Source organism: Bombina bombina, chromosome 6, assembly GCF_027579735.1.
Source record: "Bombina bombina isolate aBomBom1 chromosome 6, aBomBom1.pri, whole genome shotgun sequence".
Lineage (NCBI taxonomy): Eukaryota > Metazoa > Chordata > Amphibia > Anura > Bombinatoridae > Bombina > Bombina bombina.
The window spans coordinates 434,200,167-434,222,531 of NC_069504.1; the positions used below are offsets into that span (position 1 = coordinate 434,200,167).

The 22,365-nt window shown below is 42.6% G+C and overlaps 1 protein-coding gene and 1 non-coding gene across 2 annotated transcripts in view; both read left to right on the forward strand.

Annotated features, from left to right (window-relative positions):
- LOC128663050 (organic cation/carnitine transporter 2) overlaps positions 1-22,365 on the forward strand; it is a 295,715-nt gene that overhangs the window by 249,378 nt on the left and 23,972 nt on the right. The window lies entirely within an intron of this gene.
- LOC128665322 (U5 spliceosomal RNA) lies at positions 4,899-5,018 on the forward strand. Its single transcript, XR_008403084.1, has one exon. It is a non-coding gene; the product is annotated as a U5 spliceosomal RNA (small nuclear RNA).

Below are 22,365 nucleotides of genomic sequence, written 5' to 3' on the forward strand. Positions count from 1 at the left end.
AATCCAAGAGTTACTCATGGAGTAAGGTTAGGATTCCGAGGATATTGTCTTTTCTACAAGAAGGTTTAGAAAAGGGTTTATCCGCTAGTTCCTTAAAGGGACAGATTTCAGCTCTGTCCATTCTTTTACACAAACGTCTGTCAGAAGTTCCGGACGTTCAAGCTTTTTGTCAGGCTTTAGCTAGGATCAAGCCTGTGTTTAAAACTGTTGCTCCACCATGGAGTTTGAACTTAGTTCTTAATGTTTTACAGGGTGTTCCGTTTGAACCCCTTCATTCCATTGATATCAAGCTGTTATCTTGGAAAGTTCTGTTTTTAATGGCGATTTCCTCGGCTCGTAGAATCTCTGAGTTATCTGCCTTACATTGTGATTCTCCTTATCTGATTTTTCATTCAGACAAGGTAGTTCTGCGTACTAAACCTGGGTTCCTACCTAAGGTGGTCACTAACAGGAATATCAATCAAGAGATTGTGGTTCCATCTTTGTGTCCTAATCCTTCTTCAAAGAAGGAACGTCTGCTACACAATCTAGATGTAGTCCGTGCCCTGAAATTTTATCTACAGGCAACTAAGGATTTTCGACAAACGTCTTCCCTGTTTGTCGTTTATTCTGGTCAGAGGCGAGGTCAAAAAGCTTCGGCTACCTCTCTCTCTTTTTGGCTTCGTAGCACAATACGGTTAGCCTATGAGACTGCTGGACAGCAGCCTCCTGAAAGAATTACAGCACATTCTACTAGAGCTGTGGCTTCCACTTGGGCCTTTAAGAATGAGGCTTCTGTTGAACAGATTTGCAAGGCTGCAACTTGGTCTTCTCTTCATAATTTTTCCAAATTTTACAAATTTGACACTTTTGCTTCTTCGGAGGCTGTTTTTGGGAGAAAGGTTCTTCAGGCAGTGGTTCCTTCCGTATAAAGAGCCTGCCTGTCCCTCCCGTCATCCGTGTACTTTATCTTTGGTATTGGTATCCCAGAAGTAATGATGACCCGTGGACTGACCACACTTAACAGGCGAAAACAAAATTTATGCTTACCTGATAAATTCCTTTCTCCTGTAGTGTGGTCAGTCCACGGCCCGCCCTGTTTTTTTATGGCAGGTAAAAAAAAATTTGAATTATACTCCAGTCACCACTACACCCTTTGGCTTCTCCTTTCTCGTTGGTCCTTGGTCGAATGACTGGAGGTGACGTAGAGGGGAGGAGCTATATAGCAGCTCTGCTGGGTGAATCCTCTTGCACTTCCTGTTGGGGAGGAGTTAATATCCCAGAAGTAATGATGACCCGTGGACTGACCACACTACAGGAGAAAGGAATTTATCAGGTAAGCATAAATTTTGTTTTTAAACTTGACAGCCACTCCAGCTTCCTCCACCCGTCGCAAAGCCTCTTCCTGGGTCTAAAATGAGTAATCCGGCTTCCTCCAATCACGGTGTTGAATCAGACACTGATTCCCCCGGGGGGAAGCCATGATTGGAGGATGATCTATTCATCATTTCTGATGTCAGAAATGGCTTGCAACGACCAGAGGAAGCTGGAGCTGCTGTCAAGATTAAAAGGTAAGTTTTATTTTTCACAACAGGAGTGAAATGTAAATTTTTATGAATTAAAGTGCCCCTGTTTTTAATCGATTTTTTAAAAATCGGGCACTTTAGCATCAAAATTGACATTCACTTTAACTTCATAAAAAATACCACATGTTTAACTAACCATCAATTTATGGTTTTCATCTTCACATTTCTTAGAATTACCCTTTTTTCATTACAGCGTATACACATCTTAACAAGGTTTTGAGGAACTGGGGAAGCTAAAGACTTTTAGCATTGTCTTTCTCCAAATACCTGTAAAGCCAATATAAACATCAAAGGAACAAGCAATATCTTATATGCATCATTTCCAGACTAGGGTTGCCAATGGTCTGGGAATGGCCCGGAAAGTTTAAGTTTCCATTTGTGTCCAGGTTTAAAGAGACAGTCTAGTCAAAATTAAACTTTCATGATTCAGATATGGCGTGTAATTTTAAACAACTTTCCAATTTACTTCTATTATCTAATTTGCTCAATTCTTTAGATATCCTTTGTTGAAGAAATAGCAATGCACATGTCTGAGCCAATCACACGAGGCCTCTATGTGCAGCAACCAATAAGCAGCTACTGAGCATATCTAGATATGCTTTTCAGCAAGTGATATCAAGAGAATGAAGCAAATTGGATAATAGAAGTAAATTAGAAAGTTGTTTAAAATGACATGATCTTTCTAAATCACGAAAGAAAAAATGTTGGTTTCATGTCCCTTTAAAGCTGAGTCAGACCTGAGCATTCAAATGTCCAGGTTTGGTGGAAAATAGCCATGGCTAAAATTTGCACATGCCTACAGTTATTTCTCTTATATGTGTGTGTGTCTTTGTGTTTGTCAGTGTCTTTTTGTGTGTGCCTGTGTGATATAGAATGTAGATATACATATAGATAGATATACATGCATAGATATACATATTGAGATATAGATAGATAGATAGATAGATAGATAGATAGATAGATAGATAGATAGATAGATAGATAGATATTAAATTTGAATGAGTAGAAATCAAGCCAAAAATATATAGTTTAATGAGTAGAAATCAAACCAAAGGCTTGGGCTAGCATTACATCTATTATTTGGCATTCTTTGTAGAAAGGTGCAGCAAAGCACTACTGTGAGCTAACTTGTGATTTGTGGCTGCACATATATGCCATTCTTCATTGACTCACCCAATATTTTCAGCTAACGCACAGTAGTGCTTTGCTGTTCTTTTAACAAAGGGATACCAAGATATTGAAGCTAATTTAATTTATAGAAGTAAATTTGAAATAAGTTTAAAATTGTATGTTCTATCTGAATCATGAAAAATACATTGTCTTCTTAAACGGGGAGAGTCCACAGCTGCATTTATTACTTTTGGGAAATCGGAACCTGGCCACCAGGAAGAGGCAAAAACACCCCAGCCAAAAGCTTAAATACCTCTCCCGCTTCCCTCATCCCCCAGTCATTCTTTGCCTTTCTTCACAGGAGGTTGGCAGAGAAGTGTCGGAAGATTAAAGATAGTCTCTTATGGAGGGTAATACTCTTCAAAATGGGACTGGAGTTTTAAGTAATCCTGTCAGTCTCTCAGTGAGAGCATGGATGAATGTTAGCTTCCGGAGATGCAGGGAGAGTCTTTCTGTGAAACCATCCCGACTCATGTTAACAGCTCCTTAGCAATCAGCGTTGACGAGTTTCATTGCCTGCTTTCTTCACTCAAGTCCATATCAGAAGTGAGGCTACTATCTGTCACACTTGAAGGGCCGTGTTCCTGTTCCACGGCGTATATTTCGGTAAGATTGTTTACATTGACACATTGAAGTAAAATGAAAGCAACAAAGAAGTCAGGGTCTCAGTGGGACTCCTTTATCTTTATGGAATCGAGGGTTAATATCTCCTGAGGGGGGTTATTAAACAGGGGGGACTTTAATCATGTTTGTTATGTGATTCTGTCTGCTAATGTGTAGTGACGCTTGGGCTCGTAGCTATACTGGAACATAACAGCCTTTTTGGTGCACTTTTCTCTGACCTGCATGGTGTACCTTGTGGTCATGTTCTGTTCTCCATTTAAGTATTCCTGACCGCGTGGCAACGGAGAGAGTCTGTTTCGCTAGTTGTCTGGGTCATAGGAGGTGGTGAGTGCCGCAGCCATTGGGGGTGTAAGGTGCCGTTTTATTTTTTCTATCCATAATTTCTATCCAAGTTATGGAGGATTCTGATTTTTTGGAGACGGATGTCTCTGATTCAGATTCTACTTCTTGTGAAGAGTATGAAATGGCCTGGTAATCCATGCCCATCAGTTTTGTTCCACATGCTGCTTTAGAGTGCTCTTTTATCCCGAAACAGGGAACTTAGAGTCCGCCGAGCCATTGGCTCTTGGGGATCTCATATCCCGTGAGGAGCGTGCCCTAGAACCTTCTTTGGCATCGCAAGCAGGTGTCCCTAATGCAGTTACCCCTTCTCAGGAAGGTGGCTTGTTTCCTCCAGAGGTTAAGGCACGGTTCTACATGGCCATATCTATGGCATTGGCGCATTTACATCTTCCAAGGAGGGAGGTGTTGTTGAGATACTGTCTGTGTTCTGTTAACCAAGGCTCGTCAGGTGTGAGATCGTCTGGGTCAGATCAGCCCTCTGGGGAAGCGGTTTCCTCTGAGGCTTCAGGGACCCAACCCTCGGGGTCAGAGTTGTCAGTTGCCCCAGCGGAGGTAAGTTTTGCTTTTCGTTATGGACTGGTGCGCCTTCGTGCCCTGCTGCAGCATGTTTTGGCAGTGCTGGAGTACTCCAGTCCTGATGGGTTGAGGGATCCTCGGTCTTCTGTCCCGGACAGCAAGCTAGGTTAGACGTGTGGGGATGAAGTTAATCTCCTTGTCATCTCCAATTGACTTTTCTTTTGGGATATCTTATTCCAGTACTGTGCTTTGGAAGAATGGGGCCTCTGATTGGCTGGCCCTGTTAGTGTGCTCATTTTTCTTGGGCGTTCACCTGCGGCTACTGCCCTCCTTTTCTTTGATCCGGTTAGGATATATTTTATTTCCTTTTAAGAAGCTCATGTCTGTTATAATTTTTCCGTTGGGGAACATTTCTTCTCTGGAATTCAATACTAGATTTTGTGGTCGCTTGGGCACTTCCGCGGAAGTTGCATGTTATTATATCTATAGATCCTTTTGTCGATCCCTACTGGGGTTTCGATTTTTTTTGTGGCCTGGGTCAGTTCTGGAGTGCCCTATGTAGCAGGCTGGGCCTGGTCGGGCGCTGTTCTGTTCCTTAAGGTCTATATCATCTACGTGGTGCCTGTGTAACTGGTTGACCTGGTTGGGTGGTGAGTTGGTCATTCGGATGAGGAGTTCATTATACTCTGGTTTCTCTTCAGATCGAAAAAATCCGTCACCTTTTTCTAATAGATTTCCGTGGAGAGGAACATCCTACTGTTTTTTGTAATAATTTTTTGAGGCTCTGCCCCATGCAGGGCTAAAACTTAATAGAGGAGGCCTTTTGTTCATAATTGTCAGGCTGGTTCTCGTTCTTCTTTTGGGTGGGGCATCAGAGGGATTGTACTCAGTCATCATTTTCCTGTTCCTGATTGTTGGCGGGGTTCCAGAAGCGGATTCTGCTAAAGCTTACTCTGGGGGTTTTGGAGGTTCTTTGGCCTTGGAGCTAGAGTCTTCCATTCTCAATTGGACTGGAGTTTTAGTTGACTCCTTAGACATCTAGGGTACCAGATTGGGGCGATTTTTTTAAAATCTCTTCTATGGTATTCCTCTTGGTGAGGCCTTGACGACGGTACCTCTTCTTTAAGGGGTCGAGGTGTCTTAGGCTTCCTTTTTCCACTTCTGGGGCTGGTTGTTGGGTCATCTGTTCTGGAAGTTCGGGCATTTACGACTTTTTTCTTCCTTCTACTGTTTCTAGTCTGCTTCCATGTTTTGGGGGTTCTGGAGAATGCATTTGTCTCTGTTTTTTCCTGGAGCTGCCCATACTTACGACGTCTTGGTTTGATCTGTCGCTCTCCTGGAATTGTGAGACTCGTTCATCGTTAATTCCTTGAGCTGTGGGGTTGCCGGGAGGTTGCTCCTTAAAGGATTGTTTGGAGACTATATTATTTTCTCAAGCGGGATTATCTAGTTTTTTAACTCTAATTCTTGTCAGCTCCTTAGTATTTGGACTTGGGGTGTTTCCCCTCAAGCCTTTAGGAGTTATGCTCTCTGTCTCTGGGATGCTAAGTGAACGTCCAGTGTCCAAGGACCTTTGGATGTGGCTGTGATTGCATCTCCTAGGGTACAGGGTTCTCCGTATGAGGTATCCCTGTAGCCGGTTTCCAGGTGTCCGGTTTTCTGGAAATGTTCTTGTCTTGGATTTCTGATCTGATCTCTTAGATGGGTCCTTGGCAATTCAGTCCTTCGGTTTTGAGACATCCACTTGCTCCTTCAGGTGTTTTTGTCTTTCTCTTATCGGAGACTTGGAAATAGCCTGATGGTTAGTTTAGCTGCCTAGCAAGCGGGAGATTGCGGTTGAAATCTGTTGCGGGTATTTGCACCTTAAATGTGTGCTCTATGGGTGTTTGTTTTCTACTGGGTCGGCTGTTGCAGCCGGATGGTTCCTCTACAGTTGGTATTGTATCTGTTTGCTGTCTCACTCTCCATGCTTGTGGGCGGGTGAGCGGTTATATATTTGCTTTTCCCTCCCCTTTGGGAGATTGGGGCATACCACAAGATCCACCTAGTGCCCCGGAGGTCTTCCTCTGTTTAGTGGGGTTCCCCCTGCCTTGCGTGCAGAATGTCATGAGGGGTTGGATCCTGATATCATGCCATCACTGTTGTTTCAGTGTAGTCTCTCTTGTGCCTGTGAGTGTCCCTTCTTTTGGGGAAAGGAACTGGGTCTGGGTTCTGGAACCCGAGCTCGTCCTATGTTCTGTCATAGCTTAGTTGGTTAGCATGCCAGTCTTTTTAGCAAATAGTCTGGGTTTGCTCTACCCGTTGGTACTGTTTTTAGTCCCCCCCCCCCCTTTTTTCTTTTCGGAGGATCTGGGTGGTCCGGGGAATTGTTTATTTCCCTGCCTTCGGACATTGCCAGTCGCTTTGGTGCTGGGTCCGTCGCCTCAAAGAGGGGGTCAAAAGTCTGACTGCTCGGTGGAGCCTTGACCGTGTATCTTATCCTGATCTCTCCTTAGATGGGAGGTTTTGCAGTGTTTACTTCCTCAGCAGGGAGCCTTTCTCTGCTGGTTTTGGATGCTTTCGTACTTTCCTGTTTTTACCTGGGAGGCAGTTGGTTTCTGCACTTCTTCAGAATGTTCCCTCTGTGGGAGTCCTGGTGCAGTTCCTAGCTTAGTTGGCTAGTGTTAGCGGCTGGTTTCTGCTAGACTTCTATTGCAGAGCAAAGCCTGTGGCTTCATCTGGACCACGGTTTTATGGTGCTAATTTAAGGTGGTTCCCGGGGGTGTTTTTTTTTATTCCTCGGTCGCTCTTTCATGAGTGCGGATTGCACTCTATGTGAGGGATGGGATCTACCTTGTCCCTCTTGGTGTCCAGGGTTGGGACGTTGCATGGTCCATTGGAATCCTGTTTAGATAGGGGTAGGGGCTTTTTCCTACCTTTTCTCTGTTCGGTCGTTAGAGTTCATTCTCTGTGTTTTTGTCCTGTTGCAACCTTTGTTTGCGCTTGGAGTTCTGCTGGGGTTCTTTTTACCCTAGTTGTTGGTCTTTAGATCTCTTGCTGAGTCCTTCTTCTTCCCTCCAGGGGGTATGTGGAATGTGTGGGCTTGGAGCGTGCGGGACTTGTCTCCTCAGGGGCTTTGCGCTCAGGAGAATCTAGTGATTCTGAGCAGTCTCTAAATAGGGCCTTACTGGTTTTAACTGATGGGCAGTTACTTGGTCCTTTCAGATTTTGTCTACCCGCCCTTTTTTTGCATTCAGTGTCCTCTATAGCTTGGGTATTGTTTTCCCAAAAGTAATGAATGCAGCTGTGGACTCTCCCCGTTTAAGAAGATAAACCTAAATTATGCTTACCTGATCATTTTATTTTTGTCTGACGGGGAGAGTCCACAGCTCCCTGCCCACGGGGCGGCCGTTTCTTATTTTTTTATTCTTCTGGCACCTTTTTCACCCTGATATTTCTCCTACTGTTCCTTGTTCCCTTGGCAGAATGACTGGGGGATGAGGGAAGTGGGGGAGGTATTTAAGCCTTTGAAGAAAAGAAAATGATCAGGTAAGCATAATTTGTTTATAGGTTTTAATGTCCCATTTAAAGAATATAGAAGTGATGTATGAAGTTTAATGCAGCCTTTCTAGTCTTCTTATGAGTAGTATATTGTAAGGTGTCATTTAAATCAAGGATCATCATCTTTTTGCAAATTTTAAATTAAATTAACCCTATTTCTGCGGCCTCTGGTCGGTACATGCTACAGTAGTTGTTTTTTGCTTTGGTTTGGTTTGTTTTTCAGATTAGGCTGTAGGCAAGTAATGAATCAGCCATATCATTCAAGCCATTATCTGTGTACTCATTGTTTTGTGAAGCGCAAGCGAAACTGAAGTTTTATTGTGCATTTCTATTGAAGTAGATAATTGCTTATGATATACAAAAGCTGTTTGTTTTCTTCCCCCACAGCCTTTGTAATCTGCAAAACAGGGCAAGTTAGTTTGATATCCACAAAAAAGTGTTTGATATGACACCCTTTGTTGCAGTACACAGAGGAGACAAAATACATTTACTTCTGAGACTTTTAACGTCTCAGTTTTTTTGCCGTATACAATGGCTATAAGCAAATACAACTAAATGTGTAAATACTGACAGTCAATTAACAAAGAAAATGTCTTTTATTTAAAAAAAAAAAAAATATTCTGGCAAAGTTAAAAATGTAACAACTCCAATTATTTAGCAACAGAAAGGGGATCTTAAAGGGACAGTAAACACCTTTTACATTTTTATATAAAATGTTTAGTTATACATAGGAAATCAACTTTGCAATCTATTTTCATTAGTTATTTATTCAAAAAAATCACCACCTTTTTATGTAATTTAGATCTGAAAATTTAGCAATTTCTAATACTTAAAGGACCAGTGAACACAGGTTTGCATAATCAACAAATGTGAGCTAACAAGACAATGCAATAGCACTTAAGGACTGATTTATCAAGCTCCGTATGGAGCTTGATGCCCCTGTTTCCGTTGGAAACAGAAGTTATGAAGCAGCGGTTTAAAGACCGCTGCTCCATAACGTGTCCGTCTGCTCTGAGGCCCTGGACAGAAATCAACCCAATCGAATACGATCGGGTTGATTGACATCTGCCGCTAGCGGCCGATTGGTCGTGAATCTGCGTGTGATGGCATTGCACCAGCAGCTCACAAGAACTGCTGGTACAATGATAAATGCTGACAGCGTATGCTGTCGGCATTTATCGATGTGCAGCAGACATGATACGCTACATTGTATCATGTCCGCTCACACTATGATAAATCTGAAGTCTGAACTTCAAATGAGTAGTAGATTTTTTTTTCTGACAATTTTAAAAGTTATGTCTATTTCTTTCTTAAGACACAGTGAGTCCACGGATCATCAATTACTGTTGGGAATATCACTCCTGGCCAGCAGGAGGAGGCAAAGAGCATCACAGCAAAGCTGTTAAGTATCACTTCTCTTCCCACAACCCCCAGTCATTCTCTTTGCCTTCAGTGCAAGGAGGAGGTGAAGTAATAGGTGTCTGTGTAAATTCTTCTGTCAAGATTTCTTTTTTATTTTGAAGCCAGGGCAGGCTTGCTTTGATCTTCCATCACAAGCTGGGTTTAGCTGTACTCCATGTTAGTCTCTTCAGCAGGGCTGTGGTAGCTTTAACGCAGTTAGGAATTTGTGGGGTGGGCCTCACTGCGTTTTCCTAACATCTTGCTGTCCTATATCAGAATGCCAAAGTAGGCTTACTCTGTTCATTTCTTTTGTACTAGGTCTCTGTGAGGAGCGACTTCCTCTCATATCAGGGGACTGTCCTCCTGCCGGACAGTCAAGAATACAGTTATCTGCCATTTTTTCCCCCTATAATTTATTATGGCACTTCAACACATTTCTGCTCTATGGGGTTTAATCCTGGGGATTAGGGTTACTTTGGGGCAGGGGCAGGGTACTGTGTGGCGTTAGTGTTTGGGAATAGTAGAAATTTTATTTTCTCTATTGGTGTCTCAGAGTGGACTGCTTAATTGTGCAGTCGTCTTTTGTAGTGGCTGTTAGTTATAATAATGGCTTAATTTTCGGCTTTTGCCGGTTCCTGGCATGACGCCATTACGGGGGCATGTCTCTAACTCCCTGTGCGCTGTTTCTCTTGGCGCCGTTTTGTAAAGGAATTCAGTCACTCCGTTGTTAGCTCCTGCATCTGTCACTCTCTGCAGTCCTGAGTTGCTGATCGAAGGAAGCTGCAATCCGTGTCGGGAGGATGCTGTGCAGGGCTTATCACAGCCTATCCCTAATTTGCCCCAATCTGCGTGGCCCTGCGGTTCCTCACAATCTCCCGATGGAGTATTTTTAAAGGATGAAATTGCAGCCCAGGTATTTTCAGCGGTATCTGAGGCTCTCGCAGCCATTCTCATGCTGCAGGGGAAACTTAAAGGTACAGTCAAGTAAAAAAACAGGGCACGTAATTTTAAACAACTTTCCAATTTACTTTTATTTCCAATTTCTCCAACATAGGTGTGTCTGGTCCACGGCGCCATCCTTACTTGTGGGATATTCTCTTCCCCAACAGGAAATGGCAAAGAGCCCAGCAAAGCTGGTCACATGATCCCTCCTAGGCTCCGCCTTCCCCAGTCATTCTCTTTGCCGTTGCACAGGCAACATCTCCACGGAGATGGCTCAGAGTTTTTTGGTGTTTAAATGTAGTTTTTATTCTTCAATCAAGAGTTTGTTATTTTAAAATAGTGCTGGTATGTACTATTTACTCTGAAACAGAAAAGAGATGAAGATTTCTGTTTGTAAGAGGAAAATGATTTTAGCAACCGTTACTAAAATCGATGGCTGTTTCCACACAGGACTGTTGAGAGGAATTAACTTCAGTTGGGGGAAACAGTGAGCAGACTTTGGCTGCTTGAGGTATGACACATTTCTAACAAGACTTGGTAATGCTGGAAGCTGTCATTTTCCCTATGGGATCCGGTAAGCCATTTTCTTAATTTTCAATATAAGAATAAAAGGGCTTCACAAGGGCTTTAAAGACTGGTAGACATTTTTCTGGGCAAAAACGATTACTATATAAGCATATTTAATGGTTTATAACTTTGGAGAGTTATTTTAATCTTGGCAATTTTGTTAAAAAAAACGGACAGGCACTGTATTGGACACCTTTTTCACTGGGGGCCTTTTCTAGTCATAGGCAGAGCCTCATTTTCACGCCACTAATGCGCAGTTGTTTTTGAGAAGAGTGGAAAATTGGGAAGCGGATTTTCTGAGTCGTCAGACATTTCATCCGGGGGAGTGGGAACTCCATCCGGAAATCTTTGCCCAAATAACTCAATTATGGGGCATTCCAGACATGGATCTGATGGCGTCTCGTCAGAACTTCAAGGTTCCTTGCTACGGGTCCAGATCCAGGGATCCCAAGGCGACTCTAGTAGACGCACTAGTAGCGCCCTGGACCTTCAACCTAGCTTATGTGTTCCCACCGTTTCCTCTCATTCCCAGGCTGGTAGCCAGGATCAATCAGGAGAGGGCTTCGGTGATCTTGATAGCTCCTGCGTGGCCACGCAGAACTTGGTATGCAGACCTGGTGAATATGTCATCGGCTCCACCATGGAAGCTACCTTTGAGACGGGACCTTCTTGTTCAAGGTCCGTTCGAACATCCGAATCTGGCATCACTCCAACTGACTGCTTGGAGATTGAACGCTTGATTTTATCAAAGCGTGGGTTCTCAGATTCTGTCATTGATACTCTTATTCAGGCTAGAAAGCCTGTAACTAGAAAAATTTACCATAAAGTATGGAAAAAATATATCTGTTGGTGCGAATCGAAAGGATTCCCATGGAACAGGGTAAAAATTCCTAAGATTCTATCCTTTCTACAAGAGGGTTTGGAGAAAGGATTATCTGCAAGTTCTTTGAAGGGACAGATTTCTGCTTTATCTGTTTTACTTCACAAGAAGCTGGCGGCTGTGCCAGATGTTCAGGCTTTTGTTCAGGCTCTGGTTAGAATCAAGCCTGTTTACAAACCTTTGACTCCTCCTTGGAGTCTCAATTTAGTTCTTTCAGTTCTTCAAGGGGTTCCGTTTGAACCCTTACATTCCGTAGATATTAAGTTATTATCTTGGAAAGTTTTGTTTTTGGTTGCAATTTCTTCTGCTAGAAGAGTTTCAGAGTTATCTGCTCTGCAGTGTTCTCCTCCTTATCTGGTGTTCCATGCAGATAAGGTGGTTTTGCGTACTAAACCTGGTTTTCTTCCGAAAGTTGTTTCTAACAAAAATATTAACCAGGAGATAGTTGTGCCTTCTTTGTGTCCGAATCCAGTTTCAAAGAAGGAACGTTTGTTGCACAATTTGGATGTAGTTCGTGCTCTAAAGTTCTATTTAGAGGCTACAAAGGATTTCAGACAAACATCTTCCTTGTTTGTTGTTTATTCTGGTAAAAGGAGAGGTCAAAAAGCAACTTCTACCTCTCTCTCTTTTTGGCTTAAAAGCATCATCAGATTGGCTTATGAGACTGCCGGACGGCAGCCTCCTGAAAGAATCACAGCTCATTCCACTAGGGCTGTGGCTTCCACATGGGCCTTCAAGAACGAGGCTTCTGTTGATCAGATATGTAAGGCAGCGACTTGGTCTTCACTGCACACTTTTACCAAATTTTACAAATTTGATACTTTTGCTTCTTCTGAGGCTATTTTTGGGAGAAAGGTTTTGCAAGCCGTGGTGCCTTCCATCTAGGTGACCTGATTTGCTCCCTCCCATCATCCGTGTCCTAAAGCTTTGGTATTGGTTCCCACAAGTAAGGATGGCGCCGTGGACCGGACACACCTATGTTGGAGAAAACAGAATTTATGTTTACCTGATAAATTACTTTCTCCAACGGTGTGTCCGGTCCACGGCCCGCCCTGGTTTTTTAATCAGGTCTGATGATTTATTTTCTCTAACTACAGTCACCACGGTATCATATGATTTCTCCTATGCAAATATTCCTCCTTTACGTCGGTCGAATGACTGGGGAAGGCGGAGCCTAGGAGGGATCATGTGACCAGCTTTGCTGGGCTCTTTGCCATTTCCTGTTGGGGAAGAGAATATCCCACAAGTAAGGATGGCGCCGTGGACCGGACACACCGTTGGAGAAAGTAATTTATCAGGTAAACATAAATTCTGTTTTTGCTTTGTTCTCTTGGTATTCTTAGTTGAAAAGTAAGTCTAGGAGGTATATATGCTAATTTCTTAGACCTTGAAGGCCACCTCTAATCTGAATGCATTTTGACAGTTTTTCACCACTAGAGGGCGTTAGTTCATGTGTTTCATATGGATAACATTGAGCTCAGGCACGTGAAGCTCCTAAGAGCAAGCACTGATTGGCTAAAAATGCAAGTCTGTCAAATTAACTGAAATAAGGGGGCAGTTTGCAGAGCCATATACAAGGTAATCACAGAGGTAAAAAGTATATTATTATACCTGTGTTGGTTATGCAAAATTGGGGAATGGGTAATAAAGGGATTATCTACATTTTTAAACAACAAAAATTCTGGTGTTTACTGTCCCTTTAAGGAAGTGTATAAAATCAGATAAGGTATCAGATCCTGTTCAGGCTGACCGAACTCCTCTTTCGCATAAATCGGAGGAAAAAGATACTTCGGTGGCCTTTGAGGGTGAAATCTCAGACTCGGGTAGAGTAATTCCTTCATCTGATGCTGAAGTGGTCGCCTTCAGATTCAAGTTTGAGCACCTCCAGGTCTTATTAAAGGAGGGTTTAGCTACCGTGGACAACTCTGATACACCTATCGTTGTCAATCCTAAAAATCTATCAAGTTCAATAGATACTTTGATGTCCCTTCTTCTGTGGAGGTGTTTCCAATGCCAGACCGTGCCACAGAGATTATTACCCGGGAATGGGAGAGACCAGGAATCCCCTTCTCCCCTCTCCTGTCTTTAGGAAGATATTCCCGGTAGCTGACTCCTTCAAGAAGTCGTGGCAGACGGTTCCTAAGGTGGAAGGGGTGATTTCCACTTTGGCTAAGAGAACTACTATCCCTATTGAGGATAGTTGCTCTTTCAAGGATCCTATGGATAAAAAGCTGGAGTTTTTTTTTTTAAAGAAAATATATACTCATCAGGGGTTACAATGGCAACCGACGGTGTGCATTGCTACGGTAACCAGTGTGGCAGCCTATTGGTTTGATGCTTTGTCTGAGTCTTTGCAGGCTGAAACTCCCCTGGATGAGATTCAAGATAGGATTAAGCCTCTCAAGTTAGCCAACTCCTTTATAACGGACGCTTCCTTGCAAGTCATTAAGTTGGGAGCTAAAATATCTGGTTTTGCAATTTTAGCGCATAGGGTCTGCAGTCTTGGTCTGCAGACGTTTCTTCTAAATCAAAACTTTTGGCTATACCCTACAAGGGAAAGACCTTGTTCAGTCCAGCTCTGCTGGTGGAGATTATCTCAGATATAACTGATTATAACGGATATTTTCTGCCTCAAGACAAAAAGAATAAATCAAAGGGACGTCTTCCCCTGCCTCTACCAAGCAGGAACAATCAAAGCCCTCTTGGAAGCCTGGTCAGTCTTGGAACAAGGGGAAGCAATCCAAGAAACCAGCAGCTGATTCCAAGTCAGCATGAAGGGTTTGCCCCCGATCCGGGATCGAATCAAGTGGGGGGCAGACTTTCTCAGTTCACGCAAGCTTGGGAATGAGATGCTCCAGACCCATGGACATAGTTTCCCAGGGGTACAAGTTAGAGTTCAAGACCTTACCTCCCAGGGGCAGGTTTCACCTCTCAAGGTTATCTGTAGACCAAATAAAAAGAGAGGCGTTCTTGAAATGTGTTCAAGACCTTTTCCTCTTGGGAGTGACAGTGTCTGTTCCAAGTCAGGAACAGGGTCTTGGGTTTTACTCAAACCTTTTTGTGGTTCCCAAAAAAGAGGGAACTTTCAGGCCCATTCTAGATCTAAAATTACTAAACAAATTCCTCAGAATGCCGTCCTTCAAGATGGAGACTATCTGCTCCATTCTGCCCCTAATACAAGAGGGTCAATTCATGACACACATAGACCTGAAGGATGCGTACCTACACGTTCCCATTCACAGGTACCATCACAAAATTCTGAGGTTTGCCTATCTAGTCAAACATTTCCAATTTGTAGCGCTTCCATTTGGCCTCGCCACAGCTCCCAGAATTGGTGGTAATTCGGTCTCAGGGAATTGCAGTGGCGCCTTATCTGGACGACATTCTAGTTCAGGCGCCATCCTTGCAACTAGCAGAATCTCACACACAGATTTTGTTGTCATTCCTTCGTTCCCATGGTTTGAAGATCAATTTGGTGAAAAGCTCTTATGCCGACTACAAGAGTAAAGAGTGACCTTCTTAGGGACCATTATAGACTCTCTAGCGATGACATGTTTTCTGACAGAGGTCAGAAGAACCAAGATTCTGTCCGCTTGCCTGTCCTTACAGTAGGCAGTCCGACCATCAGTGTTCCAATGCATTGAGGTAGTAGGGTTGATGGTGGCTTCCATAGACATAGTTCCATTTGCTCGATTTTCATTTGAGACCTCTGCAGCTATGCATGCTCGCATAGTTCTGGATCAATCAACAAGGGACTCCCTTCCGTGGTGGCTGTCGCAAGAACATCTGTCCCAGGGGACGTGTTTTCAGAGACACTCTTGGGTAATTGTGACCACGGATGCCAGCCTGTTGGGTTGGGAGCAGTCTGGGACTCGTTGAAGGCACAAGGACTTTGGTTTCAGGAAGAATCTGCTCTCCCCATAAACATCCTGGAGTTGTGAGCGATCTTCAATGCCTTGATAGCTTGGCCTCAGCTGGTCCTAGCTCGGTCTATTAGTTTCCAGACGGACAACTTAACCTCAGTGGCCTAGTGGCCTAAATCAACCACCAAGGGGGAACTCTGAGTGCCTTAGCCATGAAGGAGGTGGCATGGATCATCCAGTGGGCGGAGATTCACAGACTTTCCATCCCGGGGAGTGGGCACTCCATCCGGAAGTGTTCTTCAGGTTAACAACCAAATGGGGATTACTGGACTTGGATCTGATGGCGTCTCGTCAGAACACCAAGCTCCCAAAGTTTGGCTCAAGGTCGAGAGACCCAAAAACCTTTCTGATAGATGCTCTGGCAGTTCCTTGTAACTTCAGGTTGGCATATCTATTTCCTCTGTTTGCTCTCCTTCCGCGAGTCATCGCTCGAATCAAGCAGGAGAGAGCATTAGTGATTCTTATAGCTCCTGCGTGGCCTCGTAGGATCTAGTATGCGGATCTAGTAGAAATGTCATCTCTACCTCCGTGGAGACTTCCGCTGAGGAAGAACCTGCTTCTTCAGGGGCCCTTCTGTCATCCAAACTTAGTTTCTCTGAAGCTGACTGCTTGGAGATTGAACGCTTGATTTTAGCTAAGCGTGCTTTTTCTGAGTCGGTCATTGAGACCATGATTCAGGCTCGTAAGCCTTTCACTAGAAAGATTTACCGTAAGATATGGTGTAAATATCTGTATTGGTGTGAGTCTAAAGGATATTCTTGGAGTACGGTTAGGATCCCAATGATCTTGTCTCTTCTTCAGGAAGGCCTTGAGAAGGGGTTATCTGTCATTATCCTTAAGGGTCAGATTTCTGCTTTATCTATTCTGTTGCACAAGCGTCTGGCGGATGTGCCAGATGTCCAATCCTTTTGTCAGGCTCTGATCAGAATCAGGCCTGTGTTTAAATCAGTTGCTCCACCTTGGAGCCTTAATTTGGTTCCTAAAGTTTCGTTTGAGCCTATGCATTCTGTAGATATTAAGTTATTATCTTGGAAATTTTGTTTCTTGTTATTTCTTCTGCTCATAGGGTCTCTGAACTTTCCGCTTTGCAGCGCGATTCTCCTTATCTCATAGTTCATGCAGATAAGGCAATTCTCTGTACCAAGTTTGGTTTTCTTCCTAAAGGTTATTTCGGACAGAAATATTAATCAGGAAATTGTTGTTCCTTCTCTCTGTCCTAATCCTTCTTCTCATAAAGAATGTTTGTTGCACTACTTAGACGTTGTGCGGGCTCCTAAATTTTATCTGCAGGCTACGAAGGACTTTTGTTGGTCTTCTGCCCTGTTTGTTTGCTTTTCTGGTAAACGTAGAGGTCAGAAAGCTACGGCCACTTATCTTTCTCTCTGGTTGAGAAGTATTATTCGTATGGCTTATGAGACTGCTGGACAGCAGCCTCCTAAGAGAATTACAGCTCATTCCACTAGGGCGGTGTCTTCTTGGGCCTTCAAGAATGAGGTCTCTGTTGAACAGATTTGTAAGGCTGCGACTTGGTCTTCTTTGCACACTTTTCCCAAATTCTATAAATTTAATACTTTTGCCTCAGCTGAGGCTTCTTTTGGGAAAAAGGTTCTGCAAGCTGTGGTGCCTTCTGTTTAGGTTACCTGTCTTGCCCTCTCGTATCATCTGTGTCCTCTAGCTTGGGTATTGATGATCAGTGGACTCACCGTGTCTTAAGAAAGAAAACAAATTTTATGCTTACCTGATAAATGTATTTATTTCTTGACACGGTGAGTCCACGGCCCTACCTGTTTTTTTAGACAGTGTTTTTATATAAACCTCAGGCACCTTTGCACCTTGTGTTATTTCCTTTCTATCCTTTTCCTTCGGTCGAATGACTGGGGGTTGTGGGAAGGGAAGTGATACTTAACAGCTTTGCTGTGGTTCTCTTTGCCTCCTCCTGCTGGCCAGGAGTGATATTCCCAACAGTAATTGATGATCTGTGGATTCACCGTGTCAAGAAAGAAATACATTACTTTCATGTAATTAGCAAGAGTCCATGAGCTAGTGACGTATGGGACATACACTCCCACCAGGAGGGGCAAAGTTTCCCAAACCTCAAAATGCCCACAAATACACCCCTCACCACACCCACAAATCAGTTTTACAAACTTTGCCTCCTATGGAGGTGGTGAAGTAAGTTTGTGCTAGATTCTACGTTGATATGCGCTCCGCAACAAGTTGGAGCCCGGTTTTCCTCTCAGCGTGCAGTGAATGTCAGAGGGATGTGAGGAGAGTATTGCCTATTTGAATGCAATGATCTCCTTCTACGGGGTCTATTTCATAGGTTCTCTGTTATCGGTCGTAGAGATTCATCTCTTACCTCCCTTTTCAGATCGACGATATACTCTTATATATATACCATTACCTCTGCTGATTTTCATTTCAGTACTGGTTTGGCTTTCTACAACATGTAGACGAGTGTCCTGGGGTAAGTAAGTCTTATTTTCTGTGACACTCTAAGCTATGGTTGGGCGCTTTTTTTTATAAAGTTCTAAATATATGTATTCAAACATTTATTTGCCTTGACTCAGGATGTTCAACATTCCTTATTTTCAGACAGTCAGTTTCATATTTGGGATGATGCATTTGAATCAATCATTTTTTCTTACCTTAAAAAATTTGACTTTTTCCCTGTGGGCTGTTAGGCTCGCGGGGGCTGTAAATGCTTCATTTTATTGCGTCATTCTTGGCGCAGACTTTTTTGGCGCAAAAAATCTTTTCTGTTTCCGGCCTCATACGTGTCGCCGGAAGTTGCGTCATTTTTGACGTTCTTTTGCGCCAAAAATGTAGGCGTTCCGGATGTGGCGTCATTTTTGGCGCCAAAAGCATTTAGGCGCCAAATAATGTGGGCGTCTTATTTGGCGCTAAAAAAATATGGGCGTCGCTTTTGTCTCCACATTATTTAAGTCTCATTTTTCATTGCTTCTGGTTGCTAGAAGCTTGTTCTTTGGCATTTTTTCCCATTCCTGAAACTGTCATTTAAGGAATTTGATCAATTTTGCTTTATATGTTGTTTTTTCTATTACATATCGCAAGATGTCTCATGTTGCATCTGAGCCAGAAGATACTTCAGGAAAATCGCTGCCTGGTGCTGGAACTACCAAAGCTAAGTGTATCTGCTGTAAACTTTTGGTAGCTGTTCCTCCAGCTGTTGTTTGTATTAAATGTCATGACAAACTTGTTAATGCAGAAAATATTTCCTTTAGTAAAATACCATTACCTGTTGCAGTTCCATCAACATCTAATGTTCAGAGTGTTCCTGATAACATAAGAGATTTTGTTTCTGAATCTATTAAGAAGGCTATGTCTGTTATTCCTCCTTCTAGTAAACATAAAAAGTCTTTTAAAACTTCTCTTTATCCAGATGAATTTTTAAATGAACATCATCATTCTGATTCTAATGATTCTTCTGGTTCAGAGGATTCTGTTTCAAAGGTTGATGCTGATAAATCTTCATATTTATTTAAAATGGAATTTATTCGTTCTTTACTTAAAGAAGTCCTAATTGCATTAGAAATTGAGGATTCTGGTCCTCTTGATACTAAATCTAAACGTTTAGATAAGGTCTTTAAATCTCCTGTAGTTATTCCAGAAGTTTTTCCTGTTCCTGGTGCTATTTCTGAAGTAATTTCCAGGGAATGGAATAAATTGGGTAATTCATTTACTCCTTCTAAACGTTTTAAGCAATTATATCCTGTGCCGTCTGACAGATTAGAATTTTGGGACAAAATCCCTAAAGTTGATGGGGCTATCTCTACCCTTGCTAAGCGTACTACTATTCCTACGGCAGATGGTACTTCCTTTAAGGATCCTTTAGATAGGAAAATTTAATCCTTTCTAAGAAAAGCTTATTTGTGTTCAGGTAATCTTCTTAGACCTGCTATCTCTTTAGCGGATGTTGCTGCAGCTTCAACTTTTTGGTTGGAAACTTTAGCGCAACAAGTAACAGATCATGATTCTCATAACATTATTATTCTTCTTCAACATGCTAATAATTTTATCTGTGATGCCATTTTTGATATTATCAGAGTTGATGTCAGGTTTATGTCTCTAGCTATTTTAGCTAGAAGAGCTTTATGGCTTAAAACTTGGAATGCTGATATGTCTTCTAAATCGACTCTACTTTCCCTTTCTTTCCAGGGTAATAAATTATTTGGTTCTCAGTTGGATTCTATTATCTCAACTGTTACTGGTGGGAAAGGAACTTTTTTACCACAGGATAAAAAATCTAAGGGTAAAAACAGGGCTAATAATCGTTTTCGTTCCTTTCCTTTCAACAAAGAACAAAAGCCTGATCCTTTATCCTCAGGAGCAGTTTCAGTTTGGAAACCATCTCCAGTCTGGAATAAATCCAAGCCTTCTAGAAAAGCAAAGCCAGCTTCTAAGTCCACATGAAGGTGCGGCCCTCATTCCAGCTCAGCTGGTAGGGGGCAGATTACGTTTTTTCAAAGAAATTTGGATCAATTCTGTTAATCTTTGGATTCAGAACATTATTTCAGAAGGGTACAGAATTAGTTTCAAGATAAGACCTCCTGCAAAGAGATAATTTCTTTCCCGTGTCCCAGTAAACCCAGCGAAAGCTCAAGCATTTCTGAAATGTGTTTCAGATCTAGAGTTGGCTGGAGTAATTATGCCAGTTCCAGTTCTGGAACAGGGGCTGGGGTTTTATTCGAATCTCTTCATTGTACCAAAGAAGGAGAATTCCTTCAGACCAGTTCTGGATCTAAAAATATTGAATCGTTATGCAAGGATACCAACATTCAAAATGGTAACTGTAAGGAATATCCTGCCTTTTGTTCAACAAGGGCATTATATGTCTACAATAGATTTACAGGATGCATATCTGCATATTCCGATTCATCCAGCGCACTATCAGTTTCTGAGATTCTCTTTCCTAGCCAAGCATTACCAGTTTGTGGCTCTGCCGTTTGGCCTAGCAACAGCTCCAAGAATTTTTACAAAAGTTCTCGGTGCCCTTCTATCTGTAATCAGAGAACAGGGTATTGTGGTATTTCCTTATTTGGATGATATCTTGGTACTTGCTCAGTCTTCACATTTAGCAGAATCTCATACGAATCGACTTTTGTTGTTTCTTCAAAATCATGGTTGGAGGATCAATTCACTAAAAAGTTCATTGATTCCTCAGACAAGGGTAACCTTTTTGGGTTTCCAGATAGATTCAGTGTCCATGACTCTGTCTTTGACAGACAAGAGACGTCTAAAATTTATTTCAGCTTGTCGAAACCTTCAGTCACAATCATTCCCTTCGGTAGCCTTATGCATGGAAATTCTAGGTCTTATGACTGCTGCATCGGACGCGATCCCCTTTGCTCGTTTTCACATGCGACCTCTTCAGCTCTGTATGCTGAACCAATGGTGCAGGGATTACACAAAGATATCTCAATTAATATCTTTAAAACCGATTGTACGACACTCTCTGACGTGGTGGACAGATCACCATCGTTTAGTTCAGGGGGCTTCTTTTGTTCTTCCGACCTGGACTGTAATTTCAACAGATGCAAGTCTTACAGGTTGGGGAGCTGTGTGGGGGTCTCTGACAGCACAAGGGGTTTGGGAATCTCAGGAGGTGAGATTACCGATCAATATTTTGGAACTCCGTGCAATTTTCAGAGCTCTTCAGTCTTGGCCTCTTCTGAAGAGAGAATCGTTCATTTGTTTTCAGACAGACAATGTCACAACTGTGGCATACATCAATCATCAAGGAGGGACTCACAGTCCTCTGGCTATGAAAGAAGTATCTCGAATTCTGGTTTGGGCGGAATCCAGCTCCTGTCTAATCTCTGCGGTTCATATTCCAGGAATAGACAATTGGGAAGCGGATTATCTCAGTCGCCAAACGTTGCATCCGGGCGAATGGTCTCTTCACCCAGAGGTATTTCTTCAGATTGTTCAAATGTGGGAACTTCCAGAAATAGATCTGATGGCTTCTCATCTAAACAAGAAACTTCCCAGGTATCTGTCCAGATCCCGGGATCCTCAGGCGGAGGCAGTGGATGCATTATCACTTCCTTGGAAGTATCATCCTGCCTATATCTTCCGCCTCTAGTTCTTCTTCCAAGAGTAATCTCCAAGATTCTGAAGGAATGCTCGTTTGTTCTGCTGGTAGCTCCAGCATGGCCTCACAGGTTTTGGTATGCGGATCTTGTCCGGATGGCCTCTTGCCAACCGTGGACTCTTCCGTTAAGACCAGACCTTCTGTCGCAAGGTCCTTTTTTCCATCAGGATCTCAAATCCTTAAATTTAAAGGTATGGAGATTGAGCGCTTGATTCTTGGTCAAAGAGGTTTCTCTGACTCTGTGATTAATACTACGTTACAGGCTCGTAAATCTGTATCTAGAGAGATATATTATAGAGTCTGGAAGACTTATATTTCTTGGTGTCTTTCTCATCATGTTTCCTGGCATTCTTTTAGAATTCCGAGAATTTTACAGTTTCTTCAGGATGGTTTAGATAAAGGTTTGTCCGCAAGTTCCTTGAAAGGTCAAATCTCTGCTCTTTCTGTTCTTTTTCACAGAAAGATTGCTAATCTTCCTGATATTCATTGTTTTGTACAAGCCTTGGTTCGTATAAAACCTGTCATTAAGTCAATTTCTCCTCCTTGGAGTTTGAATTTGGTTCTGGGGGCTCTTCAAGCTCCTCCGTTTGAACCTATGCATTCATTGGACATTAAATTACTTTCTTGGAAAGTTTTGTTCCTTTTGGCCATCTCTTCTGCCAGAAGAGTCTCTGAATTGTCTGCTCTTTCTTGTGAGTCTCCTTTTCTGATTTTTCATCAGGATAAGGCAGTGTTGCAAACTTCTTTTGAATTTGTACCTAAGGTTGTGAATTCCAACAA